This window comes from Cervus elaphus, chromosome 14 (genome assembly GCF_910594005.1).
Source record: "Cervus elaphus chromosome 14, mCerEla1.1, whole genome shotgun sequence".
Lineage (NCBI taxonomy): Eukaryota > Metazoa > Chordata > Mammalia > Artiodactyla > Cervidae > Cervus > Cervus elaphus.
Window position 1 is genome coordinate 62465649 of NC_057828.1, and position 16624 is coordinate 62482272.

The window sequence follows — 16624 nt, forward strand, 5'->3', positions numbered from 1 at the left end:
CAAGACTGGGGAACAGGGTTGGGAGAAAGATAAACAGACCAAAACAGGTAAAAGTTCCACAAATTTGGAAGTCCTGGAAAGGGACACTTTCCTTCTGTCTCATTCCCTCAGGTTCTCCAGGCCGATCTCCTGAACTATTGATGTCAGAATTCACTGTCTGGAAGTACAGCACAGAAGCAACTTTAAAAGATTTATGTGCTGTGTTGAGTCGTTCAGTCCTGTCCGACTCTATGCGACCCCAAGGACTGTAGCCTGCCAGGGTCCTCTGCCAGGCTGCCAGGTCCATACGGATTCTCCTGGCGAGAATACTGGGGTGGGTTGCCGTGCCCTCCTCCAGGGAATCTTCCCAACCGAGGGATCGAACCCAGGTTCTCGCATTGCAGGCGGATTCTTTACGGTCTGAGCCACCAGGGAAGCCCGTCATCTCAACTCTGAGCCACCAGGGAAGCTCCTATAAAAACTTTTTTTTTCTATAAAAACTTTATAAGAGGATGATTTAACGAGAGTCTCGAGCACCCTTTACGTTTTCTCCTTGTGTTGTGGGAAACAGCTCTGCTGCTTCTTCCCTGCCTTTTCCTGCCAAATCTTGCCAGCCCAACTCTGATCACACACTGACTCCCTCCCTGCCCATCCCCGAGGACCGGGTACCCCTCAACGGCGGGGACATCAGGTGTCACTGGGCCTTCGGGGACCAGTGCGGGCCGGAATTAGGAAAACAGTGAGCCTTTCAGTCGGCTCTCGAGGCCAAGTCCAGTGGACAGAGCCCCGGTCCTTACAACTGTCATTCTCCCATGGTTTTCCGCGCTGGACCCAATTTGTACGTAGCACACCAAGTCCCCTGAGCCAGCCTTCTTAAGGCGCCCGACTCCGAGTTTCCTTTTTTTTTTTTTTTTTAGGCAAAAAGGCAGGGAAGCCTCTTTGGAAGGCAACCACCTGCGCTGTTCCATCTCTTCCCTTCGCCTTGGAGCAGGCAGCCTCTCTAGCAGGAGATTCTCCCAGGATGCGGGCCAGCGCCAATCAGGACGCTCGGCACCTGCCCCCAGGGCCGCACCTGGAGGGGCGATGAGGTTCTCGGCTCCGGGCAGGGCCAGTCCTCCGAGCGCCGGGGAGGGCGGAGGAGCCTCACGTGGGCCTCCCCAGCCCGGGCGCCCGGAAGGACGCGCGCAGACCCCGTGGGAGCCCAACCCCGGAGCCGCCGCCGGAGCGGAGCCGCTCAGAAGAGGTAAAGAGTAAGGCGCTAATCCAAGCCGAGGTTCCCCAAAGGAGGCAGAAGGGAGGGCGCGCGGCGGGCGGAGGACCACGCGGGGCGCCCGGCTTTGCACCGGGATGCGCGCGGCCAGCGCGTACTTTCGAGGGCGCCTCCGATGCCGGGTAAGAGCGCCCCGGGATCGCTGCCCTCTGCCCATCCCTATCTTGGCCTTGGCGGTGGCCATGCCCGGCTGGCTCTGGGCACCCGCTCGCCTCTCCCTCTCGGAGCCAGAGCAGGTCTCTCCGAGGAGGTGGGGGTGGGAGGTGGGGGGAATGTCTCCGGCCTCGTGGCCAGGCCCCCGGGTCCCGCGGTCCCCGCCCCGGGGCGGGCCTTGCCGGGTCCTTGCCGGCGGCCGCACGTCCGCTGCCCGCCTCGGCTTGGCCTCGCCGACCTGCTCCGCGGCGCTTTCCGCCCGGAGGGACCCCCACACGGACGTGACTGCTGCGCCTCGGCGCCCGCGAGCTTCCGGGGACCATGCGGCTGCCCCGGCCCGCCACACGGCTGGCCCCGAGGTCTCGCCCAGCGCGCGTGAGTGAGCGGGGCTCGGGGCGGGGACTGAGGACCCGGGGTGGGTGGGAACGGTCCGTTCGCGCGGCCGGGTGGGTCCAGCGCGCGGGCGCCCCCCGGTCTAGCCTTGCAATTTGGGCTCGATGTGCTGATGGTTTTCCTGAAGTTTTTAAAAATAAGTCGGACGCAGGTGCGTTCGCGAAGCCGGTTCGGCCTCGCCGGTCCAGGATCGCCGGGGGCTGCCTGCTTGCCTCGGGGACAGAGAAATCGGGCTGTCACCAGGGCCGGCTGTCCGCCTCGTCCTGTGCCCCAGGGCGGGCGATCAGCCCCGCATCCCTCGGGCAGCGCGCGGGCAGGAGGGCGCGGCGGGTCTGGCTGGAGGCGCCGGCCACATCGGAGCTCCTCTCAGCGGCCGGGAGGGTTTGGCTCGGGTAGAGAGATCCGGAGGTGAGCGGAAAGCAGTGTCGGGGTGATCCCCCCCCCCCCCATTCTGCTGCTCGCGCTCCCGTAACTCGGAGGTCCGGCTGGGATGGGCTAGTAGAGCGTCCAGCGCGGCGCTTGGGAGACCCTCAGCGCTGGGGTGGAGGGCTTCCTGGCTGCTCTGCGCCTCCCAAGGCGGCGAAGGAGGGCAGGGGTGGAGAGCTGTCTTCTATGTCGGTGTCTTTGGGCTATTTACACCACCCATGCTTTTCTGCCTCATCTGGGCATTGTTTTTCTCTGGGGCCCTGCAAGTTTGCTCCAACTACTTTAATGTGGCAGAGATGCGGATCGGGGGGCCTCTGTCCAGCGCGCAGGCTGGGCCCCCCCCCCCCCCCCCCGCAATCAGTTGAGGCACTTTCTCTCTTCCTTTCCAGTCCGCCCAGCTGCGGACCGGGGGGGACCTGGGCTGCGGGGAGGGTGGTTTCCACTAGCAGGACTCCGCTGCGATCCTAAGGAGGCTGCAGAGTAACTGACACGGGTCACTGTCTACACAGTCTGATCTCTGTGCCCTGCCAGGTCTCCCCCACCACCACCACCTCCCGTGGGTCTGAGCCAGACCCACGTTTTATACCGTGTGAGAGACAAACGATGTTGGACTCCATATCCAGCAAGTTCACTTTGCCTGCGATCGGCTGGGATCTGGAATCAGGCGGGGGTGGGGGGTGCTGGAAGGCCGCTTTATTTCTGTGCTAATGAAGTACTTGAAATTACATTTGAATCTTGCCCCTTTCCTTCAAGACTGACAGAGGTGGAACCTAGGGGGAGGAAAGAGCAAAGGAACATTCTCTGAAAGCAATTGTAATTTCTCAGACGTCTCCCAGGAGGGTCCAGGTCCCATGCAGGAGATCTGAGCCAACGGAATACAGACATGCAGGGTCAGATCCGCACTCATGTGGTTTCCTGAGGTTCAGCCGGGGCATTAGACATCAGCAGCAGGGTCCTCCTCACAGTTCTGTCACTGTCATAATTCCTGCCATCCTGGGGGTGGGGGGTAATGAAACGAAACAGGACCTTGTGTGAATGGGGAAAGTCTCAAGTTCTTTGGGAGGAAGGGGTATTATATGCATAGATAGAAGCCCAGCTGTGAACATCTCTGAGATTCCTGCCGAAGCTAGAAATCTGCATGTAGTTGACCTCATCAAAAATAGTGCTTGGGGAAGCTAAGATGGGGCTCTGCTTCTGATGAGACCAAGTCCTTCATGTTTTGCTCAAGGATCTCTGTTTTGTCTCTGACTTGCCCATCTGTAATTGGAAATGAGCTCTGCCTAGACCAGAGAGCCCTCAGCCTGAATACAAACGTCATCTGGCAGCAGAGGAACCTGGCACAGAAACAGCCCACCCCTCACCCAGAAGCCCTGCAGGGGATTTTAGTGAGCTCTCCTGCTAACTTTGGAAGGAGCCTGGGGTGACTTGCAGAAGGAGTTGGGAATCCTCCGGGTGGCCATTTAACAAAAGAGCCTTTTGCCCCGGCTGGGCAGTTCAGGTCCTGTCAATTGTGAAAAGCGCCCTGAGGTTTAGAATCTGGCCTGATGGTTATTAACACTAAAGAAAGCTGCTGCTGTTTGCTAACTACCGTCTGTGTACCAGAGATAAGGCTTTGCAAAAGATCAGTATTATGATCCCCATATTTCATGGAAATATGAAATTTCATATTTAGGAAAGGTTAAGCAATTTGCTAAGATTGTAAAGCTCGTCAGTGGCAAAGCTGTGCCTGGAACCCAGGTCTGTCTGATTCTGTCTCTGCTCCTTCCACAGGGCAACTCTCCTCCCCCCTAAGAACAGACACACATGTGGGAGCTGAAAATACAGAACGTTTTGAATAAAGACTGTTTTTTGTAGGTCCAAGGGATGTTTGTGACCCCATTAGACTTCAGAGGACGTGCTGTCCTGGTAAAACTGGATGCTCTTTTCTCCCTCTAGGGCTCAGGAATTTAACTCATACAAAACAGATTAATTTCTTTGGTATGTAAAGTGTAAATTGCGATGACATTTATTTACCATTCAGTTAGCAAACATCAAAAAGATGGATAAACTGCCGATGAGGTTCTGAGAAAACAGGCAGTTTCATATATTGCTGATGGAAGAGTAAACTGGTAGTACTCCTTTGGAGAGCATTTTAGACGCATTTATCTATATTAGTAATGCCCATGCCATCTGACTCAGTGATTCCGACTTTAGGAATCTGATTTGCCCTTGTTCTTCCATGTGGCCACAAAGACATGTATCCATTATAGTATTGTTTGAACAGTGAAAGAACAACCTACATGCTCATCAAAGGGGGGACTTGTGGTACTTCCAGATAGTGGAATACTGTTCTGTTCATCCACCAAAAAAAAAAAAAAAAGATTTAGGAAGCTTACTATTAATATATAACTGATAGAGGACAGTTTTCAAGATAGGGGCTAAGTGGAAAACATTATAGGGTGTGTATAATATGCTACTGTTCACGCTATAAAAGAGAAGGAAGAAGAAGTAATTCAAGATATTTGCTTATATTTGCATAACCATATACACAAAAGCTAATAATATCTGTTGCCTCCAGGGAGAGTGGCCCTGTAAACTCTTCATACATTTTTACTTTTGAATCATGTGAATGCATGAACTATTCTTAATAAAAACCTCTTTCCTTGCCCTGTGTCTGACATAGTCCCTCAAGCTCTTCTCCAGCTGAACAGTGTGGGGCAATATTCCCCCTGGGTTGCTTGCTTCCCTTTGGGATAAAAGCAAAAGTGCTGTGAGACCACACAGGGCTCATAGGCTCTGGGCCATCTAAAATTCCTTTAACTTCATTCAGGTTTTGCTTGGAAAGTTGGGATGAGAGGTGTTTTAGCCTCTCTAAACTGGGTAGGGGAGATATGATATCTCCAGCCTTGAAAACAAGATGAAAAAATACCAACTATCCTTTTTACTGCCGTATTTGTTGTTTAGTCGCTAAGTTGTGTCCAGCTCTTTGGGACTCCATAGACTCTAGCCCACCAGCCTCCTCTGTCCATGGGATTTTCCCAGCAAAAATACTGGAGTGAGTTGCCACTTCCTCCTCTAGGGGATCTTCCTGATCCAGGGATCAAACCCACATCTCCTGCATTGGCAGGTGGATTATTTACCACTGAGCCACCTGGGAGAGCTCTCAGGATGGTATTGCCCTATTGCTCCTCTATACAGGATAAAGCATCAGCACCTGGATCGCATTAAACAAGGGAGGGGAGGAATACTGTGGTTGGACTTCAGAAAGGGCAGAAGACGTCTGTTTCTGGTATTGCATTTGGACCTCAGAAAGGAGAGAAAGGGAGATACGCTTGAAAGAAAAGTTTTGAAAATTGTTCTGGGGTCTAGGAATATATTATTGACCCAGAGGAGGAAGGAAAGATATTGATGCAGTTGTCCGTGCATCAATCAAGCCCCTTTGGGTGCTCCCCATCTGCAGAGATGTGCAGTTCAGCTTTCCCCCACCCCATGCAGCCTGGAAGCCATTAGATGCACGAAGGTGGTTGGGGGCAGGTATTAGGCACTGACTTCCCTCCTTCTGGTAGGACAGGCTGTTGAATAGCAGAAGCAGTGGAAGAAAGGCTTGCTTCTAATCACATGAGAAGAGGCCCTCCCGCACTGTTAGGTGGGAAGATTTCATTGGGAGCTCTCTCTGTTCAGTTACTCTGCTGAGCGCTCTGCCTACATTATCTCATTTAACCTCTTGATCAGGTACACGTGAAAACCCTTTGCCATCAAGCAACGACAACTTTATTCTCTCCTTTCAATGGCTTTTCCGATCTCTGCACGGTAACCTGCAACACAGGCCTGGCGGCATCACAGAGGCGCTTGCAGACTCAGTTTGGGTTATAACAGCATGTGGCTGAGCATTCCACTCTTTGATGGATGAGCTGGAATCTGTGCAGGCTGGATAGGTTTGTATAAAGCAGGGTTCAGGGACAAAGCAGTCAGTGCTCTTGGTTTGGATTTTCATCTTTCTTGTTTCTGTATCTGTGTGTGCATTGGGGCTGGGCTGAGTGGACGGCAAGTGTGATGTTCCCTGGGGATGGAAGGAGGAGGAGGGGTTGTCTCTGCTTTAGTCCAGATACCAGTGGTGTGGAGGGCTCTGAGGATGTGCTTGGGAGGCCGGAGGTCTGCAGTCAAGGAGGGAGATGAGCAGAGTGGCCCCTGAGCCCTAGATCTGTGCTGGGAGTCTCTCTGCTGTTTGGGAAAAAAAACAAAAAAACAGCCTGAGAGCTGAGAGCCTTGCTCACTGCAAACCTTTCTTCTCCCACGCAGCTCACTGGCTAGGGCTCACCTCTGACTCCCATTCCACTTCAAAAAGAAGCAGTTTGAATTTTTCTCCAAATAAATTCTGGAGCACACAGCCTCCTTCTCTATGCTGCGGCTGCCGATAGGGGTGAGAGCAAGAAGCTGGATGGGAGTCTCAGCTAAGGCTGTCAGGACCCAGCCAGAAGGCGGGAAAGTCAGATGCCCCATCTATGGATATTTTCAAAAAGTCACCTTATGACAAACACAAAGATGCTATTTACATACGTACTAGCAGTGGTTGATCAGCCTAACACACTTCAATTCAGAAGATGCCGATTGTTCAAGGCACTGGGGAGACAGAAATGTGAGCACAGCCTTGTCCCCAGATCTGAGTTGCCTGCAAGGCAATCTGGGAGAGAAACATTCATGTCTGCAGCAGGACTTTGCAGACCAAAGAAGTCAACGCCAAGCAGAGGAACAGGCAACATGCTGTCACATGCAGGGGCTAGGGTGAGTCAGGCTGCCACGGTAATTCTGATAGATTATGAAGGTCTTTTTGGAGGAGGTGAGTTTTGAACCGAGCCTTCAAGGTGAAGTATGATTTTGACAGATAAACTCAGGAGAAAGGGCAGAAGTGGCTAAGAGAACAGCTTGGGCAAAGGCACAGGATTGTGGTAGAATGTGGAATGTTTAGAGACACACTCGTATCAGTAAAACGTCATGACTTACCCAGCTTCTGCCTCAGGCACATAGCTTTTGCAGATACTTAGAGAATAAAACTCTATATCCCCATTAAATAGGTGGCCACTATGATTTTTTTGTTGTTGTTCTTTTTTGGTGGTAAAATCAACAGGGCTCGATGATGGATTAGATATTAGAAGTGAAGCTCACAAGGACAAGATTGTAAAGCTATAATAGGTTTGTATCAGATTCATTGTACTTTAAAGAAAATACAGTGGCTGGTATTTTCCATATGTGAAATTTACGTTTCTGTTGTATCACACCGCTGTGTCACTGAGTTTTTCAGTTGGGAGGCAACGTAGCATAGAAGGAAGAGTACTGGGACCAAGGATGTAGGTTCTGTCTCACTATTTTGTTTATTCATTTATTCAGTCATCCATTTATTCCTTCATTCAACAAACATGATCCATGTGCCTGGGCCACATGCTGGCATCACTGGGGAGGGGTCGGAATGGGGGAGAGAGAGAAGGAGGGGAAGGTACAGAGGGGGCGAGAGAGAAAGAGAAAGGGGGAAAGAAAAGGAGAAGCCATGGTCCCTGTACCCTCCAGGAACTTGCAGTACATGGAGGAGATCATAGGAAGAGGTGATAAATATAAAAATAAGGACAAAGGGCAATGGGAGAGGCTAGTTGCTAAAATGAATAACCAACCTGATAAATTGTATGAGATACCTCCAAGAGAACAAATCAGAAAGCTAAAAACTTTCAGTGGGTCTCAAATACTTGTTCATGTAGTAAAACCCATGGGAATCATGGTGCTCTTTAAAGAACCCCATGCAATATTTATATAGTAAAATAATGGCTGAATGTATAATTTTGAACTAGATCCGAGAACATCCTATGCCAGACTCTATCACAGGCATAGAATCGTAGGTGTCACATTTTAAGAAAACTTTCTGAAACAAAAACTTTAAATTGAGAATATTCTGTCAGCTCGCTTTTCCTCCCTGAGAATTGAGGAATGACTGCCAGGTTTCTATTTTAGTGCAGGAACCCTCAGTCCAGCTGGTAGAACATCAGGCCTCCACGGGAGCGTGGTTTTGGCAGTTCGAAGGTTGTGGATGACTTTAACAAGGGCAATTTCAGAGCAGTGATGAGGCTAGTTAGAGTTGAACTGAAAAGTGAGGATCGCATTTTCGAGAGTATTAACAAATATTTATTGAATGTCACAGGGGATACCATGTTCAGTTTAGTTGCTCAGTCTTGTCCAACTCTTTGTGACCCCATGGGCTGCAGCACGCCAGGCCTCCCTGTCCATCACCAACTCTCAGAGTTTGCTCAAACTCATGTCCATCGTGTCAGTGATGCCATCCAACCATATCATCCTCTGTCGTCCCCTTCTCCTCCCATCTTCAATCTTTCCCAGCATCAGGGTCTTTTTTAATGAGTCAGTTCTTCACATCAGGTGGCCAATATTGGAGTTTCAGCTCCAACATCAGTCCTTCCAATGAATATTCAGGACTGATTTCCTTAGGATTGACTGGTTGGATTTCCTTGCAGTCCAAGGGACTCTCAAGAGTCTTCTCCAACACCACAGTTCAAAAACATCAATTCTTCAGTGTTCAGATTCCTTTAGAGTCCAACTCTCACATCCATACATAACTACTGGAAAAACCATAGCTTTGACTAGATGGACGTTTGCTGGTAAAGTAATGTTTCTGCTTTTTAATATGCTGTCTAGGTTGGTCATAACTTTTCTTCCAAGGAGCAAGCATCTTTTAATTTCATGGCTGCAGTCACCATCTGCAGTGATTTTGGAGTCCCACCCCTCCCAAAAAGGTCTGTCACTGTTTCCACTGTTTCCCCATCTATTTGCCATGAAGTGATGGGACCAGATGCCATGTTGAGCAGGGACAAAAACCAAAACAGTCAAAGCCCCATCCTCCATGGAGCTTGAAGTCATTGGGAGGAAACAGATTTGTCACAAGGGCAATATAAAGTGACACGGTGATAAAAGCTATAAAGTAGAGGCACATGGTGAGCTTCCCTAGTGGCTCAATCAGTAAAGAATCCACCTGCAATGCAAGAGACCTGAGTTCAATCCCTGGTTTGGAAAGATCCCCTGGAGGAGGAAGTAGCAACCCACTCCAGTATATTGCCTGGGAAATCCCATGGGCTGAGGAGCCTGACAGGCTATAGTCCATGGGTCTCAAGAGTCAGACACAACTTAGCGACTAAACCACTACCACTAGAGACACATGGTACATTATAAGAGGGTTTCATGGATGGTCTGAGGCCACTCAAGGAGGACCTGGGAAGTCATCCTGAGGGAATGCTGATTGAGCTGAAACCTGAAGAGTGAGCAGGAGTTAAGGATGTGAGGGGATTTTAGGAACTGGGAGAGAGTGTTCTAGAAATGGAGAAAGGCTGTGGCTACCGGGAACCTGGTATGTTAAGATGCCAGAGGCCAGTGGGCTGGGGTGCAGAGAGAGAGAGAGGGAGGGACAAGCACATCAGATGATCAAGGGAGGTAGAAAGGGGTTAGAACGTGCAGAGTCTGACTGGTCACAGGTAAGGCATTTGATGCTGTTTCTAAAGCAGTGGGTAGTCACTGAAGCAGGAGGGCAACATAGTCAGATTTTCCATTTCAAAGAGATCTCACTGGTTGCATAATGTGGATCATCTGTTTGAAGTGGTCAAGAGTATATCCAGTGAGATCAGTCAGGAGACTCGTGCAGTAGTCCAGGTGAAAGATGACAGATGACAGACTGGGAAGTATGTAGTAGACGTGGAAAGAAGTAGGCAGATTTGAGAGGCCTAGAGGGTAAAAGGAACGGGAAGTGGTGGTTTGGATGTGAGAGTTGAGAGGAAAGTATTGTGGGTAAGTCCTAGGCTCCCAGTTTTGTGTGGTGGACGGTGGTACCATTCCCTGAGACAGGATATAGTGGGGGAGGACAAGACTTCAGGGCAAACATCACGAGTTCAACCTCAACCATGCTGTACTTGAGAAGCCTTTGAATCATATGAAGCAGGAGGTTTGAGAAGTCTGGGCAGGCAATACGCCTCTTGTAAGTCATCAACATCTGGGGTTCATAGAAACCATGGCACGGATGAGGCTGCCTAGGGACTGAAGATGGGCTCAGAAGAGAAGGCCTGGGACTAACTTTGAGTAGAGTAGGATGATCCTGAAAAGTAAACAGAGAAGGGTGATCCAGAGAGATAGGATAAAAACCAGGAGGTGAAAACTTCACGAAAGCCAAAAGCAGAGTGTTTCCTGAAGAAAAGAGAAAGCAGAGGTGCTGCTGGGAAGTGAGTTAATACGAGCACTAATAAAGGTCCATTGGCTTTAGAAACACGGAGATCATAGGTGATTTTAAGCAAGAACTTCAGTGATGTGATAAACAAAAGTCAGATTGTAGTTGATGGAGGAAAAAGTGGAAAGTGAGGAAATGGACATAGCTTATATAAATGTCTTTCCAGATGTTTGGCTGTGATGGAGAGAGAGGGTAGTTTCATTGTTTTAGGAGGAGGCAGTTGAGCACATTTAAATGCCAATGGAAAGGGTCCAGTTGAATGGAGAAGTTAGAGGTTACAGGAAGGATGATTCAGAACGTGAGGTTCCTAAGAAGATGAGAGGACAGCACTGAATGTGCAGGTGGAGGGACCGGCCTTAGGATGGAGCGGGACCGCTCTTGGAGGTAACTGGAGAGGGGGAGGCTAGGATAAGAGTGGGTGTTAGAATGCTTGAAAGTGCTGGTGGCAAGATGGGGATGTTGCCATCGATAATGAGAAGAAAGAGTGGATAGAGGGGAGACGGGGCATTCTTTTAGAATAGACGTGATGAGGACAGTGAAGAGAGAAAGGGTGATGACAGTAAAGAAAGAGGATAGTATCGAAGGACTTATTAGCTGTGTGCCCTTGAGCCCGTTTTCTTACCTGTAAGATGAGGATAATAACCATGATGCCTTCTCCATAGAGTTGTGCCTGGCACATAGAAAGTGATCAATAAATGCAAGCTACTCTTTTAACTTTTATCCTTATCGTCAGTGGCTAGCACAGTAATTGGTTTTAGTATGAAATAGTCATCAATACTCCCAGGTAGTTAGTAGTTCAGAAGTAGATGGCCACCTCTCCATCTCCTGCTTGCCTCACATGCCATCTCTGGGGCACCCATCTCTTTCTTCTCCACGCACTTGGAAGCTTTTCTACTTGCTTAATGCTGAGGGATTTGTACATGGTGCTTAGCCAGGGCAGATTCTATTAGGGGATTTAATCATATGGACAGGGCACGGGGCCAGGGTGAAAAGAGAAGAGGTTCAATTAATTCAAGAGCCCAATCTCCTCCGACCTCATTCATATCCAGAGGACAGAGCATCTGCAGAACTCATTCCTTCATTCCTTTCAGAATGTCTATTGAAGCCAACTTCTCATCAGGCCTGCATCCGGAACTGAGATACAGAGATGAATAGGAATGGTTTCTGCTCTCCTCCTATTAATCTGATCAGAAAAATGTTATAATGACTGTGTCACATGTTGGGAGCACAGGAGAAAGAGCCAATGGTTGTGCCCAGACAAGGCAGGGAAGCCTTTCCGAACAGGTAGTGTTTGAGCTAGAACGTGAAGATGAGTGTCTTTGCAGACAAGAAGGGAACATCTTTGCAGACAAGGAGGGAGGCCTTGCAGGCAGAGGGAGGCCTGGGAGTCTCAAGAGATAGCAGGAGGAACTGGAAACCGCATATAATCCAGTAATGTCAGAAAAGGAAATGTTAGATTATGAAGATGAGTTGAGAGACTGAATGGAGCCTGGCATGCTGCCTCCTGGGCTAAGGACCTTGACTTGCACCAGTAGGAGATGTGGAGACACTGTTGATTTTTGACAGAGGCAGTGATTGGTCAGGAGACAGTAGTGGTAGTCTAGGTGAGGGCTGACCAGAGAACGAGTTTCAGTGACATGGGTCCAAGGTATAGTCACCTTAGTGGATGAGTAAAAAGAAATTAAAAGCCATTGGCATTAAGGAAGTCACAGAAATTTGAGGCTAGGATGTTAGAGAGGTCATCTTTGTACAAGTTGAAACTTTCTGGGATGATGGCAGAAGCTTAGATGATGAGACAATTGCTAAAGTCCTCAGTGAGTGAGGGAGTATCAGTGATGGGACAGGGAATAGAGTGAAGAATAATCAAATAGCATAGAGATCTCAAAGGAATAAGGGTTTTTTGCAAGATAATGGAAATCAAACACTCTAGACTCTACTTCTGGAGAGCAGAATAGACTCATGGAAGATTTTAACTGTTGCTTGTGTCCAAGGTGAGACAGCCGTCATAAAACAGGACATATTTCCAAGGTGCCAGTCCACTGCTTGAGGACACCATGCAACACTACAGATGGGCACCTACAGATTCAAGATCTCAGAAATCAGCTGAGTGCTCATGATGACTCCACAAGCCAAGATATTATCCTTGGTGGAGTCCCTTTCCCAGCCCCCTCAAAGAACATTTCCAGTCTCTTTGCTGAGGTCTTGTCCTCCCACTGGGGCAAAGGAGTTGGGCAAACTGCCTCCCTCATCTCAAGGTGCTGGCTCTTCAACACCTGTCTTCTCTTGGCAGATGGGTTTCATTGCCGACTTACGTCTTTATTGGGCATCCACTCTCTACCTAGGCTGTGTTTGGCACATTGGAGGATTCAGAAAACTACCAGACATGGTCCATGCTCTCAAGAATCACTCTAATTAGAAAAGTTAGACTGGTATAGCCGGAGTAGTAAGAGCAGTAGTAAGAGGCTGTGTCCAGACAGTCAGGAAAGGAGGTACAGGTACTGAGCTATCTGGTCAAGGGTTGGTGGCTCAGACAGTAAAACATCTGCCTACAATGCTGGAGACCTGGGTTCAGTCCCTGGGTCAGGAAGATCCCCTGGAGAAGGAAATGGGAACCCATTCCAGTATTCTTGCCTGGGAAATCCCATAGACAGAGGAGCCTGGCAGGCTACAGTCCATGGGGAAGCAAAGAGTTGGACATGACTGAACGACTTAACTTCAAACAAAAACAAGGAATCTGGAAAAAAATCTTCCAATTTTTGGATGAGGGAAGAGGCTTGAGAAAAGTGGTGGTGCCATTCACAAAGATAGGAGATTCAATAGAGGAAATCCTTGGAGGGGAGATGAAGACCTCTGATTTGGAAATGGAGAGTTTGTAGGCTTGTTTAGGTGGAGACAGATGTGGGTGTCATTTGTCTATGTTGATGAAATGGCAAGTTCTGAGCAGGCATCAAGAATAGATGTTTTGTGAGTTCCCTGGTAGCCTCATGGTTCAGATTCCATGCTTTCACTACTGTGGCCCAGGTTCAATCCTTGTTTAGGGAACTGAGATCCCGCAAGCCACACAGGACAGCCTAAAAACAGGAGGAGCCAAAAAGGGAGGGGATATATGTAAACCTATGGCTGATTCATGTTGAGGTTTGACAGAAAACAGCAAAATTCTGTAATACAATTATCCTTCAAGAAAAAAGAAAAAACAAGAGGAGCCAAATGAAGGGAATGGTAATAAAAAGATGAAGAAGTCACATACTTTAGAAACAGTTAAGAGAAAAATGGATAAGATTTGGTGATTGATCAGATGTGAGGGAAGCGATTGGGATGACTTACAAGTTACTGGGCATGGGGACTGGGTAGATGGTGCATGTGTACTTAATTGCTCAAGTTGTGTCCCCTTAGTCATAGCCCACCAGGCTCTTCTGTTCATGGGATTCTCCAGGCAAGAATACTGGAGTGGGTTGCCTTGCCCTCCTCCAGGGGATCTTCCCCACCCCAGGGGTTGAACCCAGATCTCCTGCATTGCAGGCAGATTCTTTACCATCTGAGCCACCAGGAGGCCCAGTTAGATGGTGGTACCATTCATTAGGAAGAGAAATGCAAGAGGAAAACACTTTGCAGAGAAGAGCTGGTAAAACGATAAGGCCTGTCTGTTTTGGAGCATTCGAATCAGAGATTCCTGTGGAATAGCTAAGTATACAGAGTCTAGGAGCCACTTGGTGGTGTGAGTCTGAAACTCAAGGAGCATTCAGCCCAGATATATAGCTTTAAGGTCATACTGTCATGCTGCAAGAGAGTCTCTGAGCACCAAACGATATGGGTTCACAGATGTTGGTATTGTTACTGGACTCTTCATGCTTTGTTAGTTGAAAGGGCATATGGGAAAAGATAGGTTGGTTGAGAATGCTTTTTGTAGTATTTCTTTCCGTCTCTATTAACAAAGCTTGGATCAGAGCACATGCTGCTTCGCCTTGAGAAAGAACACTTATCTGGATGTCAGAGCTTTCCCTAATCCAGGTCATCTTCCCAAATATTTCCCTCCTGACAGACAAATAGTAACTGTAGACAGCATATTAAAAAGCAGAGACATTACTTTGCCAACAAAAGTCTGTCTAGTCAAAGCTATGGTTTTTCCAGTAGTCACGTATGGATGTGAGAGTTGGGTCACAAAGAAAGATGAGTGCTGAAGGATTGATGCTTTTGAACTGTGGTGCTGGTGAAGACTCTTGAGAGTCCCTTGGACTGCAAGGAAATTCCACCAGTCCATCCTAAAGGAAATCAGTCCTGAATATTCATTGGAAGGACTTATGTTGAAGCTGAAACTCCAATACTTTGGCTACCTGATGCGAAGAACTGACTCATTAGAAAAGACCCTGATGCCGGGAAAGATTGAAGGCAGGAGGAGAAGGGGATGACAGAGGATGAAATGGTTGGATGGCATCACTGACTCAATGGACATGAGTTTGAGTAAACTCCGGGAGTTGGTGATGGACAGGGAGGCCTGGAGTGCTGTAGTCCATGGGGTCACAAGGAGTTGGACACAACTGAGCTACTGAACTGAACTGAATTGAAGGGGGATGAGAAGGAGCCAGTCACATGAAGAATAAGGGGCTGAACAAAAGGCTTTTGCTGTTTGAAGAACAGGAGAAAAAAAGACTTGTTGACTGGGGCCTAGGGAGCAAAGGGAAAAGTGATAAGATGAGAGAGGAGAGGTAGGCAGGAGCTAGATTATGAGAGCCTTATAAACCATGGTGTTCTAAGAGTACCCCAAATATCTGTGCAGTGTTTTAAGCAGGCAAGAGATATGCACAGGTTGATATCTGAAGATTATCTGTCTACTGAGCGGCAGCCAGTTGGGAAATGATGCCAGTGGTCCCAGGCAAGAGATTGGGGGTGGCCTGGATCAGGGCCATGGAGGTGGAGAGGTGTGGATGGATTTGGGATCTGCCTTGCTTGTTCCTGGCGCCTCACATATTCTGGTCATATCCAAGGGTTGGCAGTACTGGTGCAGGGGCCACCTTGCCTTTATTCAGTAGCATTTGTTGAGTGCCCGCTGCACACCCAAAGAGTAAGACACTCATCCAGGCAGCCTAAAGTCTAGTAGGGAAAGAGACACACAATATGATCCCAGAGTGTGGAGGTGCCATGACTCTAGAAGCATGGAAGTTTGTGGAGGGGGAGGTAAGCCAGTCTAGGGGGAGGAGGAGAGTCAGGGGAGGACTGTGAGGAGGGGACAACTAAATTAATTTACAAAAAAATAAGTTAACCAAGTGAAGTGGTGGGGTGGGGAACAGGCATGCCAGGCCTAGCATGACCCAGCAGAAACCCAGAGGATGCAAAGTATGCACGGAAGGGCAGAAGCATAAAAACCAGGGCAGGGGCAGGAGAGGAGGCTGCAGGGTTGGCAAGAGCCTGCCATGGATTAACCTCTGGGTCTCGAGGTGAGAACAGGAGCAGATGGGAGGCGTGCGCTCTCCAGCTCCCAATGTAGTCTCCCCCATTGCATCCCCCGCTTGCTACCAGAGCCTTCTCTCTACAGTCTAGATCAGCTTAAGACCTCTCAAAGTTCCTCTCATGCTCTGTGTCCCGCAGAGGTCCCCGCATTGGCTCCCAGGGGTGCTCACCCTACTCAGCTTCTGCCACACCAAGTGACTTTCACCAAACCCACTCTCTTCCACGCCATGTGCCCTCATTCACGCTGCTCCCTAAATCCTAAACAACAACAGAAAGAATCCTAAAAAGAGAGCACAAGATTATCATCACAGGTAAAATAACTAATATGACAGAAATGTTTACTAATCAGAAATTTCCTCGGTAAACTAGCAGCCACTTAAAATGACGTAGGGACTTCCCTTGTAGTCCAGTGGTTAAGACTCCACCTTCCAATGCAAGGGCTGCTGGCTCGATACCTGGTCGAAGAACTAAGGTCCCACATGCCTCAGGGTATGGCCAAAATTTTTTTAAAAATCATATAGATACATACTTGAAATGAAAAATTACATATGATCTGTAGCTAAATTATAAAGTGGCATGTACACAGTATAATCCTAGTAAGCATGTGGGTATATGTCAGCATGAGAGTACAAGAAAAATCAACAGGTCTTATCTCCAAGCGAACAGAGTTACAGGAGATGTTAACTTTTGTCCTTTGACTTATGTATCATATT

At 48.7% G+C, this 16624-nt stretch overlaps 1 protein-coding gene across 3 annotated transcripts in view; it reads left to right on the forward strand.

The window, feature by feature from the left end:
• Positions 1-1062: 1062 nt before the first annotated feature.
• FAM163A (family with sequence similarity 163 member A) overlaps positions 1063-16624 on the forward strand; it is a 94065-nt gene continuing 78503 nt past the window's right edge. Inside the window, exon 1 of one of the 3 annotated variants that reach the window (XM_043924478.1) lies at positions 1063-1222. The gene's annotated coding sequence lies outside the window, so the exon portion shown is untranslated. The other 2 variants (XM_043924477.1, XM_043924476.1) reach the window with 2 other exon arrangements.